This window comes from Tauraco erythrolophus, chromosome 6 (assembly GCF_009769465.1).
Source record: "Tauraco erythrolophus isolate bTauEry1 chromosome 6, bTauEry1.pri, whole genome shotgun sequence".
Taxonomy (NCBI): domain Eukaryota; kingdom Metazoa; phylum Chordata; class Aves; order Musophagiformes; family Musophagidae; genus Tauraco; species Tauraco erythrolophus.
The window spans coordinates 48,936,727-48,950,091 of NC_141470.1; the positions used below are offsets into that span (position 1 = coordinate 48,936,727).

The window sequence follows — 13,365 nt, forward strand, 5'->3', positions numbered from 1 at the left end:
CACTTCTTTTGATGCAGCCCAGGATATGGTTGGCTTTCTGGGCTGCAAGTGCACATTGCAGGCTCATGTCTGGCTTTTCATCCACCAATACCCCAAAGTCCTCCTCTGCAGAGCTGCTCTCAATCCCTTCATCCTCCAACCTGCATTGATACTGAGGCTTGCCCTGACCCAGGTGCAGGATCTTGCACATGGACCCACTTCTCAAGCTTGTCGAGGTCCCTCTGGATGGCATCCCATCCCTCAGGCCTGTCAACTGCACCACTCAGCTTGTTGTCGTCTGCAAATTTGCTGAGGGTGCACTTGATCTTGCTATGTCATTGATGGTCAATATGGACCCCTGAGGGACATCACTTGTCACTGATCTCCATCTGGACATCAAGCCATTGACCACTACCCTCTGTATGTGACCATCCAACCAATTCCTCATCTGCTGAATAGTCCACTCATCAAATCCATGTCTCTCTGGTTTAGACAGAAGGATGGTGTTGAGGACCATGTCAAAGACCTATATCTGAAAACCACCTCCTCAAATACATAGGCAAGTCTAACAGAGCGGCTGTGTAGCAATAGTCCCCTAAAACCATTTCATGGACTTCACTTATCTGGAGTGCAGCAGATGAGCTTTGATGGTGGCAGCAAGGACTTATGAATAGTACTGGCATTGTATTTTAGCTGTGGCAACTGGGATTTATTGAGGCCTCAGTAAGTGCATGGACAGGAGAGTTCTGGTAAATGTAGTCCACCTTGCAGAAGTCTTTCAGTGAGGTGTCTCACCAAAAGGGTCTTCAAGAACTGAAAAAGCAATAGGCAAAAAAAGGTCAGAGGAAGAACTGATTGGAAGGTAAAAAAACAGAATGTAGGACTAAATAGGCAATTTTCTCATGAGAAGGCCCCAGTGGAGAAGACTTCTGGGGTCCATGCTGAGATCTGAAGATTCATTAGTGGAATTATAAATGGAAAGGGATGTGGATGGAGAAGGCATATGTTTTGCTGAGAATATGATAGTATTCAGGTGAGGACCACGTGCAGTCCTACAGAGGGATGGCCCAGTAATGCTGAATGACTGGACAAAGAAATGGCAGATTAAATTAAACGTACGTAAGTATAAATTGAGATGTGTATATATTGGAAGAGAGGGAAAATAATCTCAATTTTCTATATACAATGATGGCTTTTGAGTTTATTCTGATGTTCTGGTAAAGAATTCTTTGAAAATATTTGCTTGGTGGTCAATATTGGTCAAATAAGCACATCTAATGTTAGAAATTTTGGGGAAGGGAATAGAGAACAATACAGAAAATATAATTATGTCATTAAATAAAACCACACTGGACACTGCCATTCTGTCCTTTTAATCTCAGAAAGGAGAGAAGAGCAGCAAAGATCATCAAAGATCATGAGAGACACTTCTATGCAAGGAGCAGCCAAACAGACTATGGCTGTTCATAACAGAATTGACAAAGGATATGATAGTGGGATATGAAATCATGTGTGATGTGGGAGAATCAAAGGGAACTGTCATTCAGTTTCTTTTCAAATAGAGGGAATAAGTGGCATCAAAAGACAAAGGCAGGGCAAGCTTCAGAACAAACAAAAAGAAATATGACAGAAATTAAAGTCATGGAAATCCTTGCTGTGGGATGTTTTTGTGACTGGAAAGGCTCCCAGAAGAAAAGTCCTTGATGGTATATAAAATACAAAGACATCAGCTTCTGCATGCGGACTCTTCTGGCCCCAAATAAGTGGAGTCCGTGAAATGGTTTTAGGGGAGTATTGCTGCACAGCTGCTCTGTTAGACTTGCCTGGGTATTTGAAGAGGCAGTTTTCAGATACAGGATGCTGATCCAATGTAATACGGAGGATTTTATGTTTAAATATTTCCTGGTGTGGCTACACCATTTCTAGGCTCCCTGTAATATTTTCAAGTAGATATTCCATTTGCTTTGCCTGTTATTGACTACAACGTGCCGCAACCCATCAGAGGCCATGATCCACCTAACCCCTTATTGCAAGTATTGCACAGCAAGGTAATGTTCCTGAAGGACTGCGCACAGCTGAGGGTGAAGGCAGCTGAGCAGTGGAATATCGGAGCAGAGAGTCAATTTGGCATAAGGTCTGACACAGAGGTTTGCACAAAATCAGGCAATAATGTGTAGGAGTGGAAGTGAGAGATGTGTGTAGGAGGAGCTGGAGGAACAGAGAGGGAAGGGTTCAGAGAAGGCTGGAGTGCCACATGTTGATCAGAGGTGTAACGATGCCTATTTGAATAAAGACAAGTGTTCACGTGTGTGTTGGGCAGCCTACATTTGAGGAAGTTGCTTTAAGTAAAAAGAGCAATAAGGAGGGCTAGATGAATCCTGGATGTTTGCAGAGAAATGCAAGATAGGTTGGCTGCTTTCACCACTTCTACTTATTAACGCCTTCAAAACAATCAATCCAAAATGAGGATATTAACAAGAGCAGCTGTAAAACTGCCTCTGACCTGCATGACAAAGGCGTCTGCCTTTCAGTACTGAGTGATCTTTCCATGTATGGAATTGAGAATTCTGTAAAGGCTTGGAGCATTTCCAGTAGGGAAATCTCTCCAGATCAGTATAGGCTGCGGCAGCAGCAGACAGCTCCCGGACTTTAACTTGGATTTGGGAATCTTTCCATACAGGACTAATGTTCACATTGTGATTATGTGTATTTCTTTCCCTGTGGCTGTAACTGTGGAAGAAACTGTTAAGAAGGTTTATTACTGCCCAACTGGGCCCTTTTTCCAAGTGCTCAATCTATGTGGGGTTGTCTTTTGCAGGAGACTTAAAAACCAAGCAGCAGGGTTTTTTTTACTGCCTCAAAGAGGTGGACTGGTGCTGTGGGATGAAAAGAGACTACCCTACTGGGACAAACTTGAGAGAATCATAGGTATTAGAAATAGTGAACACCTATCAGGTCACCTTGTCCATCTTCTGCCAGGAGTGCCATTGTCTCCTTCAGTGTATTAACGTGGAAGCATTTCTACAAAGAGCTGCTTGTTTTGTGTTCAGTTTGCTGCTGCTAAAGATGTCTTAAGGACAAGTAAGGTTTCTCACACCTGGGTTTCTTAGCATTTTGGGTACTGGAGACTGAACAACAAGAAAATTTAAAAAGCAACTAAAACACAAAGGATTATTATTTGGAGAATGAGATATATTAGTGCTATTTAATTAGTTAATTACTGACTTCCTCAACTAAGAGACCATTAGAAAAACTGTCAAAAGTTATCCAACAGACAAGTGACAGGATCAGGAATCGGAACCAAGAGCTATAACTCCTCATCTGTTACTCAACTGAGTAGAAAACAAATGCCTGCTACTCGAAGTGAATCTGCAGCCACCTGTCCTGTCACTAATTGAGTGATTTGTGGTGTGTAAGGGTTTCAAAGTGTCAGAGGCTTTTATGACCAAAACAATCACCACAGCCAGCTAGGTCAGCCTTCTGTTGATTATATGAACATCCCCACTTACACAGAGTTTCAGAGTGTTCATATAGAAGAAACATCAACCCTCTATTTCTCCTATTTCCCTCACATTAAACCTAATAATTTTCGGCCTCACTTGGGGAGGCTATGTTTTAAAAAGCCTTAATATGAAGACATTAAATGACAATCTATTACTTTACTCGGTAAGTTGTCGTGATGTGTAATTGCCCCCTACTTTAAAAAGCAATTGGGCCTTATATCCATTTGGAATTTGTCTGACAATAGCTCCCAAATGTTGATTCTTGTGGTGCACTTTTCTACTGGAACAAAAATACTTCAGAAATCCAGAGTTTTTTCCCTTATTCACTATAATCAAGTCCCTTCTTTATGTGTCTTCTGAAAAACTAAACAGATGGAGTTTCTTGTCTTTTACTGTAAGACATTTATTTTAGTTCTCAAATCATGTTTAAGCTGCTTGATGTATTCTTTGCAAATTTTTAGACTCCTTTCTTTAAGAAAATGTAGACATTAGAGTTATACCTAGGCTTTAAATGCATGTTGCAGCAATGCTATATATTGCTTATTGTAGTCACATATCCCGAGACTGGCCTGTCCCTTTTGGCCATAGCGCTTTACTAGAAGCTCACGCTTTCCTCCAGTGTTTCCTAAATTATTTTCAAAGTTGCAGTTTTGCAGAGTGCAGCTCCCTCGCAGCTTCCCCTTGCTGGTTCTGCAGTTCATGGCCCGTCTTCCATGTTCATAAGCTCATATGTTTTAGTATTCAAATGTTTCAAAACTCGCTTGGATTTAAAAGGCCTGGACTTCCATGCTCTGTGAATCACTCTGTGTGACTGCTCTGTCTTTAAAGTTATTTAGTGCCCAATCAAACTTGGTGTTACCTTCAAGTATTATCTTCAGTGCTTTTTATGTTTACTTCTAGGTAAATGGTAAAATATTTAATACTTTTAGATCAAATATGGATCCTTATGGTACATCAGAAAATCCTCTTTTGAGTAATGATGCCACACTGACAACTACTTTTTCAGATTTGCCGGCTCAGGACTATCTATCTATCCATCTAATATTATGTCTTGTTTTGTTCTTGTGTGCTGTTAATTTAAGCAGAGCTGTTTTCTGGTATTCAGACAAATGCCTTTAAAAATGTTTCATCTATGCCTTTACCATTGTCATTCAAATGATATCAGGTTTATTGGACAGAAACTCCTTTTAAACAGGAAGGTCTAATGACATTAAGTATTGTATTCCTATCCTTTAATGTTTTTATTAAGCACTTTGAATAGAAGCTGTTGTGGTATTTCCTCCAGGGTTGATGTCTCCTGCAGGCTAAACCCTTCTGCAGTTATACATCTTGTTCTGTTTGGCTTTTTAAAACATTCACACAATGTTATTATTCTTTTATTCTTCTCTTATCTTTCTGTTATTCCAAGATTAAAAATAAACCTCAGTGGATCAGAAATCTTCTCATTCAGCTCTTCTAAGACTTTGGAACAAGTGACCCAAGTCTGTGAAATTAAAAATAAAGCATATTTATTCCCGGTAGCTGATCAACATCCTCTTTTGTTCTTATGGTGTGCAAAATACTTTGACATCCTCTCATAGTACAAGCACTGATGTCCTTCATGTATTTATATCTGACAGAGGAAAAAAAAAGTTTGTTGTATATTTCATAAATTTTATATGCCGAACCTTTTAAACAAACCATTGCCACCTTGGGATTTTCATGGATTTCTGTATTGAGATATAACTTTTTTTTTTAACTACCAATGAATCCTGTCATGATTTGAGGACTTAATTGGTTAATTAGATCAACTAGGAAACATTGCACATTACTTCCAGACTAAATAGTTGTGATTTGGATAGCCACCATATATGGTTATGCTTTTGTCTCCTAAATTAAAGCAGACCTCCTCTTCCAGAGAACTTCTCCCTGTGCAGCTTTGTGTGGCATGTAGATTTGGATCAGCTTGTAACCTACCTTTGAATGAAATAGATGGAATTCATTGGATAGGTCACCTAGCAAAGTACAAGACTGAGACTTGAAATCACTGTAGTACTTTTCTGTGTTCTTTGAAGTTTTTTAACATCTTTTTAAAAGCATGCGCAAGATAACAGGCCACAGTATTATTAAATGGTTTCACTAATGCTATATACGTAGTCAGTGTCTTTTCTCTGTACTTTCTTGATAGATTCCTGCTTAGACACTGAAGACTCATATTAGCTCTCTTAGCAACTGCTTTACAAAGGCATTTCATGTTCAATTGGTTATGTACCAAGACACACGCGCTCTTTTCATAGTCACTGTTCGCAAGGCTTAGATACGGTTCCCATTGTGTGAGAGTTAACTTACAGTCTTTGATCCTAAATCTATAATCTAGCACCGGGCTGAACTGAAATGAGAATGTGTCTGAGTATGTATTATTATATGCATGTCAAAGTGATAAGTAAACTGAATTTTAGATATCTTCTTGTCCTTTTCCAGAATCCACCTTAGGTGTCAAGACTGCTTTCCAGTATCTGGGAGTCTCTCTCTGGTTTGTAGTTCAGCCGTGCTAGGATTCAGACTTTGGGCAGTGGCCCTTTCTCCAGTGTGCTGCCTCAGGTCTCTCTCTGTCACCTGGAAAGCTTTATTAATAACACTTCTTCCATAAAATCAGATGCAAGGCTTAAATTAAAGTATGCCTGTTTGTGTATTTCCACTTAGGGCCCCTATTTTTTTTCATGCAAGGGACCCTAGGACGCTGGAATGAACCTCCAGTCCTAAGTTTTTGGAAAGTGGTACAGGATGATCCTTATGCTTTTCTGTGTCAGAGAAATCCTTTCAACTGCCACTTGCTACCTCCTTGCTTCCTCAACCACACCAGTGTCTCCAACGTGTAATAATCAATAGTAATCATAGTAACAGTAATAACAATGTAATAATAATGTTCCTTTACTGGCATAAATTTTATGTTCAGCCTGGGAATAAGAAACTTCTTTTTAGAAGACAGTGACTATGCCTTTTACGCTTTTTTCATGAACATGGAGGTGAACTTTGCAGAGCGTCATCAACACAAAGGGGTTTATTCTCTTGCTTCGAGCTAATTTAAGTGTTAAACTTCCTGGGGTATAATACTTCCACAGAAGCAAGGAAGAATGTAGCAAGAAGCTGATGGTCTGCCTTTAGGAGGCATGTTAGCCTAGGCAGGACAAAACTAGTTGGTAGCACAGTGCAGAAACAGCAGTTCAGGACTTTTGGCTTCTCTGTGGCTTTGTGAGGGGCTAACAGGATCTTGGACAGATGTCTGCAACCCATCTTTTGTTTTGGAAGCTCTTGGAAAATAATTCTTACCCTTAGTCATACCTGTTGATAGACTCACATGCAGATGATGGGTTTGCAGTGAGAGGTGTCAGGCTTGTGGATGCCAGAACAGCATGAGATACTTGCACTTTTGAGGGCAATGGAATTGTATTATAAAACCATACCGACTTTATTGACAGAGTGACTGAGGAGTTAGGGAAATAATTTGCCTTTTTTGGTTACTGTTTATATTGTTCCCAAAGCAAAATGGGGAAGTGTAGGGCAGCTGAAAAGTGCAGCCCTTTCAAAGGCGAAGAAAGAGAAGAAAGAAACAGTACAGTGTAGAAAACAGCAGCACTTTGTGTCCCATAATCATCATCACTAATCCTCTCCTTTTGAGTGCCTTATGTATGAAGGACCCAAGCCAAGCAGAACAATTCCTGCCTGGGAATGGCAAGACAGAGTGATGCTGGAACACATCATGGGTTGAACATGCATTCTTTAGCAATGTACTTTTCAGCATCTACCTCTTTATATTCTGCACACTAGCCTTTGTATGTGATTGTTGTGTTTGTGGTTTTTTTTTTTTTTTTTTCCTTGCTTGCCTCTTTAGAGTAGTAGAACAATCAGAGATGACATTGAGTTATTTCAGCTTGGAACAGGGCTGCAGGCAAGAACATGCCCAAACCAGGATAACTTACATTAGAAATACTCCACTTAGAAGCTCCTTTTGCTGTGTTCTTTGTTTTCTCCCTTGTCTGTGCTCTTTTCAGGTTTGACCATGCCGAGGTGACAGAAAAAGAAATGCAGGAAGGAGCATAGAATCATAGAAGGGTTTGGGTTGGAACGGACCTCAAAGATCATCTAGTTTCATCTCCCCTGCCATGGGCAGGGAAACCCTCCACTACACCAGGTTTCTCAAAGCCTCATCCAACCTGGCCTTGAACACTTCCAGGGATGGGGCAGCCACAACTTCTCTGGGCAACCTGTTCCAGTGTTTCACCACCCTCAATGTAAAAAATTTCTTCCTTATATCTAATGGAAATCTCCCCTCTTTCAGTTTAAAGCCATTGCCCCTTGTCTTGCCCCTTAGCTCCTGCTAAGTCCCATTCAGCACACAGTCCAATGTCACATACAGCAAAGTTAGTTCCATCTTCTGAACTGAAATCTCACTTCTAGATATACTGAAGGGTGTGGATATGCAAAGGCTGAATTTGCAGTCACAAGAATTCTGATGTAATCTCACCTCTGCTGGTCTTTTCTCTAGAAAATGGTAACTCCATCCTTGTGTAGTATTTCACAAAACAAGGTATGCTCTTTCTTTCTGAGCTACCTTCAGGATAAGAGGAGGAGAGCAGTTAACAGAATAACAATCAGTTTGTTGGCGGCACACCTGCATGAGAACATACGCTTGTGGGGATCCACATGCAGACAGTGAGCATTCCTCTAATACTAATCATAAGCACACTTAAATTTACTGTTCTGGAAAACCATGTGCATTGCATAGGAATCACAGGTGGAGAGATGCGTACGCATGTGTGTACATATAGTAACGTGCATACAGGTACTGTTTACCAATGTGTATAAACCCACACGTGTGCCCCTAGGTACCAATGCAGAGATCTGCTGTTCAGATCTATATGTGAATTTGTAAACTCATATACCTCTTATGCGTGTATGCGCAATGTATGGATATATTTATGTAAGTGCAAATATTCATAGGCACATACTGGCAAACAAATACAGCATGTAAGTTGATTACATGTCTAGACATCAGCAACCAGGCCTGCACTGAGGCATACGTGTGTGTCCTTGCTTTGAGGATTTTTTTTTTAAAAGTTTTGTGACTATGTCAGCTATTTCCTCTTATTCCCCTCTTTTTTCCTTCAGTGGCCAATGTGAGACACAATCAAACTTTCTTGGTATATTAGAAGAAGAATGGCTGACTGATTTCTATCTATTTTATGATTTTTTTTGAGAGTGCTTGCTCTATGCAAGGAGATTAAAACTGCCATAAAGGAGAAACACTTGGTTCTTTAAGAGTGCCACACAGATGAAACAATCATTTCTATCATTCTGGTCAATGTGGTCTGGGTAATAACGAGTGCAGAGCCCCTTTCTCAACCCCCTCCTCCAAAGAAAGTGACTCCAGAAATGGAAATTCACCATGTTCTAAGAGTGTTTGCTTCTGCCACAGTAGTGTCTCAGAACTCAGTGAATGTATGGAAGGGTTGTTGGGACTTGAATGACAAAAGTGGATGGGCAGTCCAGTTAACCAGAAAGGGTCGAAGGACTTAAATGGAGAATTTTGGCCAAACAATGGCTAAGGCAGATTTTGTTTTCTGCCTGTTAGTATTTGAACAATGTAAGCTCTGCAGCTCTGCTTAAGATCTGCTATAGATCTATCTTAAGCAGTAAGATAGTACTGAGCAAAGCAGAGAATGTAAGATAATATTGTAAATTAGGCTTGTATCAAATAAGCTTTCTTAGATGTGAGATCAGTCTCCCTTATATGTAATACGAAGTTCCTCACAGAGGGGATGGGAACCCTGTGCCTGGATGCATTAAAATGGCATTGTAGGACAAGTAAACAAAGGACAAAGTTTATTGCCATTTCATATTCACATTATTGAATTTCAAAGCTGAAAGAGGTTAATAGATTATTTACAGTGATCTGTGTCACCAAAGCATTTTGGAGCAATTTCCTCCAGCTATTCTTTAGGCACAGGGTAGTAATTAGGAAGAAGAGATGTTCTTTCCAATCATCTACTGACTTGCTGTATGAATCTGCCAAGAATATTCAGTTCCCTCTGTTTTGCTTCCTCTTTCTGTAAATTGGAGATAGTGGCCCTTCATGGGGAAGTGGGAGATAATACAATGGGTTAGCATTGAGACACTAATATTCACAGAGTAACTTAAAATGCCCTGTAGGAATTCCTTACGGAAAGTGTTTGTACAATGGAGCAATGTGTTTTTTCCAGCCCCCTTTGGGGAAAAGCCTGTCCCCTCATTTCTTTTTATTTTCTTTTTTCAAAAGGAAAAAATACATAGTCATAGGCCCACTCCAGAGACAGCGCAGGATGAAGAGCTCTCAGCATTTTGCAGAATCAGGCCAGTGTGCTGGGACCCAGCTAATCAGCCGCCTCTTTTGTCTGGTGCTCCGTGCTGACTTCAGCCCTGACCCCTCTCCTTATGGAAGAGCTCTCGCTGCTCCTGATTGCAGCACCCCACCTGCCCTGAGAAGGAAGTGTAATTTAGCGCTGAATGGGGTGCTTAGGCCCTCTTCTGTCTCCCATTTCTGCTTCTCATTTCAGTGCTTCCACTGGAAATCGTCACAGTTGTTTTTGGTTTTTGTTTCTTTCTCCTTTCATGTACTTTCCTTAACGCTCTCGCGCTATGGCTGCAGCGTTCTGGCTGTGCTGGTGGCTTCCCCCTCCCCTCTTATCCCCCGGGAGCAGCTGGACTCACACTCCACACACACAGCTTCCACATCACAGCAAGGGATGAAGGGGAAGTTTTGCCAACAGCCCTGGTGGGCTCTGGCAGCTCCACTGGACTCTGAACTGTTTTAATGCTATTCCCCAAGACACCTGTGAGGATGGTGGGAGCTAGGAAGATGATTGTGTCAGTGAGGGGTTCTCTGGAGGCCCGGTGGGACCATACGAGCAGGTGAGGGGGAGCTGTCCCATTCCCAGCCTCCCTTTTGTGGTCTCATTGTCATGCTCTGCACTAAAGCTGTGACTGGTGCAGCTGGGTGGCTTCTGAATGAATAGATGGACTAGACTTTTTGGCATGGTGGTAACTGGGAATCAGTCCCAAACAGAAGATAGATTTAAAAAAAAAAAAAAAAAATATTTTTATCTCTGTTCCTTTTGTTAGTGCTGGAAGCTGTAGAGCTGGACGTCACAGCTGACAGTTTCTAGATACCTGTATGAAAAAATGTAAAAGAGTTTTCTGATTCTTTTTAGCGTCATGGTGGGGTTATAAGATCACAGTATTTTTCTCTTGATGTCTCTTGTACATAGGGAATTAATTACATTCCCTGTCCCCTCCAGCAAATAATCAAGCAAATAACTAGCTCCTCACCTCCTTGTTTTTGCACAAGATAAGGCCCAATGCAGATAGACTTCTGAGGAATCCGAACTATGGAGTGTTTGAACTTTGTTCCATGCCTTGGAATTTGAACAGAAGTGAGCAAAGAGGCCCTGGAGAGATACCCATGTTGACAGGTTTTTGCACAGGGCAACAAGCGAGGTGTTAGAAAACCCATAGTATTTCAGTCTGGACATATGGAAACAGGTCATTCTCCTCCTCCCCAGTCCACTTGGACCTGTGTAGTGCACTATGACAGATGGTGTCAGCTGTGGGATACTGCCGATGGCACTTCTTCAGCAGACCCAGCATGTCTTTGCTCCCTCACAAGAGAGCCCAGCTGAAGGCATGCCTCTTTCTTTAACTGCCATTGCAGATGGAAGGAGATGCTAGTGCCCCTGTGAATTTTGTGCTAAGCATGAGAGAGGGAGACACAAAATGGAAGGCAGCACCCCCAGCTGCTATCATCCTGCTACTATCAGTGACACCATCCTTCTCCAGCAACACCACTTTATGTTGGTGGACTAAGTCTACACAATACTAAATCCACTAAATGTTTCCTCTGTTGCTCTAATTGCATCGTTATTTGAGCAGTGCTTACTTTTAAGCATGTGCTCTCCCATATGTAATGGTAAATATTTCCAATTTGTTTTTCACTGGACCAGTGACAAAAATATGGAAAATGCCACTGTGGTTGGCACAATTTGCCTAGCACGTTGGAAGCCTGGGTGGTGAGACTAATGCTTGACTGTCATATGGAGACTGAACCACCTTCCTGTACCTGCCAGGGATATTCTTGTGAAGTAGGCTCAAGGCGTATTGGCTAGGGAAGATAAATAGTGGGGAAAACCTGCATACCTGTAAGCGAGCAATATCTGTTCAGTATTTTCACAGAAGACTTTAAACATTGGTGTTCTCATTAAAACACGTTTTATCACTGAAATGAAAAGCTGAGAGAAATGAGGAGTTCCTGTCCCAAAAGAACTTCTTCTAGCGCATGTTTGTTTTCATTGCTGCTGGTAAGAATTTTTTTTTAAATGAAATCCCTCAAAATTTCAGAATTGAATTCATATGTAACATTCTGATATTCCCTGAATCAAAATATTTAATATTAACTGTTGAGCTGACCCAAAATATTCTGGAGCTGGTTTAACAAGAACTGTATTTTCCCATCCAGTGCAGCTTCAAGTGGTAGCTGTCCTGTAGGGCCCTTGTGCACCATTGTCCCATAGGGGCCAGAGTATTTTGTCAAGCTGCTTTGTGGCAAAACCAGTCATGTGTCTTCTGATATCAGGTGGGGCGCTGATATTGTGTCATTTGAAAGTATTTCCCTAGAGAGTGCAGACCAGAGGTAAAAATGAGGACCGCTATCAAAAGTAAACGCAATGCCTTGAAAATACTGTTTTATATTGTGGTAAGTTCATGCAAAAGCTTTTCTGTTAAATTTGATGAAACTAAATGTGCCGGTTTTGGATTGCAATGGCTTGAAGTAAAGCATTTCATTGCTGATTCTCTGTTAAGAAAATGGAACTCTGTGTTAGAAAGCCATCCCGATGGAAACATTCACCCAGCCATACTAAACAGATCTATTTCTTGAGATAGGTTTTTTGTACTTGCACAACCTTAGGTGGATTTGAAATACAATGGAATCGCTAAGTGGTGTGCTATTTGCTAAGTCGTTGTCTGATACGGTGTTCAGTGTCTTGTGTAATAAGGTTCAAGCCTTAAAATGATCAATGGGACTATCCTAAAATAATTCCTCTCTGCCTTTCAGATGAAATCCTTAAGACACTTGACAGTAATCATTTCCTGACATACTCATCACAGCACCAAGCTAGACAGATTTAGCTTGTGCTGGCTAGACAAATCTGGGATTTCAGGATGCGTTTGGGAGGAGCAGAGCATTCTGTATCTGGTGAATGTCTATATAAGCTCAATACAGAACTGAATGTAATTGAAGTCAACTACTGCATGCTGGTAAATAAGCTTCTATGATGATGATTTAGATTTTTTCTTCTTTATTTTTTTTTTAAATTCTAAAAAAGCTGTCAAACCTTCATTAGCCAGGAAGTTCATTTGTAAATTTAAGCTCTTCAAATTTGTGAGGTATAAGAATTGTGTTAATAAAAGGTTTATTCCTCCTTTCTGTGCATCAAACATTAGGAAAGTCTTTAGCTACACAGTAATTTCACCTTTCTCATGTCCCCCCCACCAAACACAGAATCACATAAAATAAACCTGGAATGGACCATGAGAGGTTATTTAATCCTTTCCACTTCCACTGTCCCAAGACAAAATCAATGACATCTGTGTGAGTCTTGACAGCAATTTGTTTAACCTGTAATTAAAGGTCTCCAGTGATGGTTGCTCCTCAGGCAATCTCTACCAGCGCTTCACTGTTTTTAAATTAAAAACGCTTTTCCTAACATCAATTCTAACACTTCCTTACTGTAATTTTTGCCCATTATTTCTTGTCCTTTTCAGCACAGATACAAAGAACAGATTGTTCCTTTCTGCTTTGTAGCAGCCTTTT

General features: G+C 40.8%; 1 protein-coding gene across 20 annotated transcripts in view; it reads left to right on the plus strand.

Moving 5' to 3' along the window:
* Positions 1 to 13,365, plus strand: part of NRXN3 (neurexin 3) — a 1,026,565-nt gene that overhangs the window by 256,668 nt on the left and 756,532 nt on the right. The window lies entirely within an intron of this gene.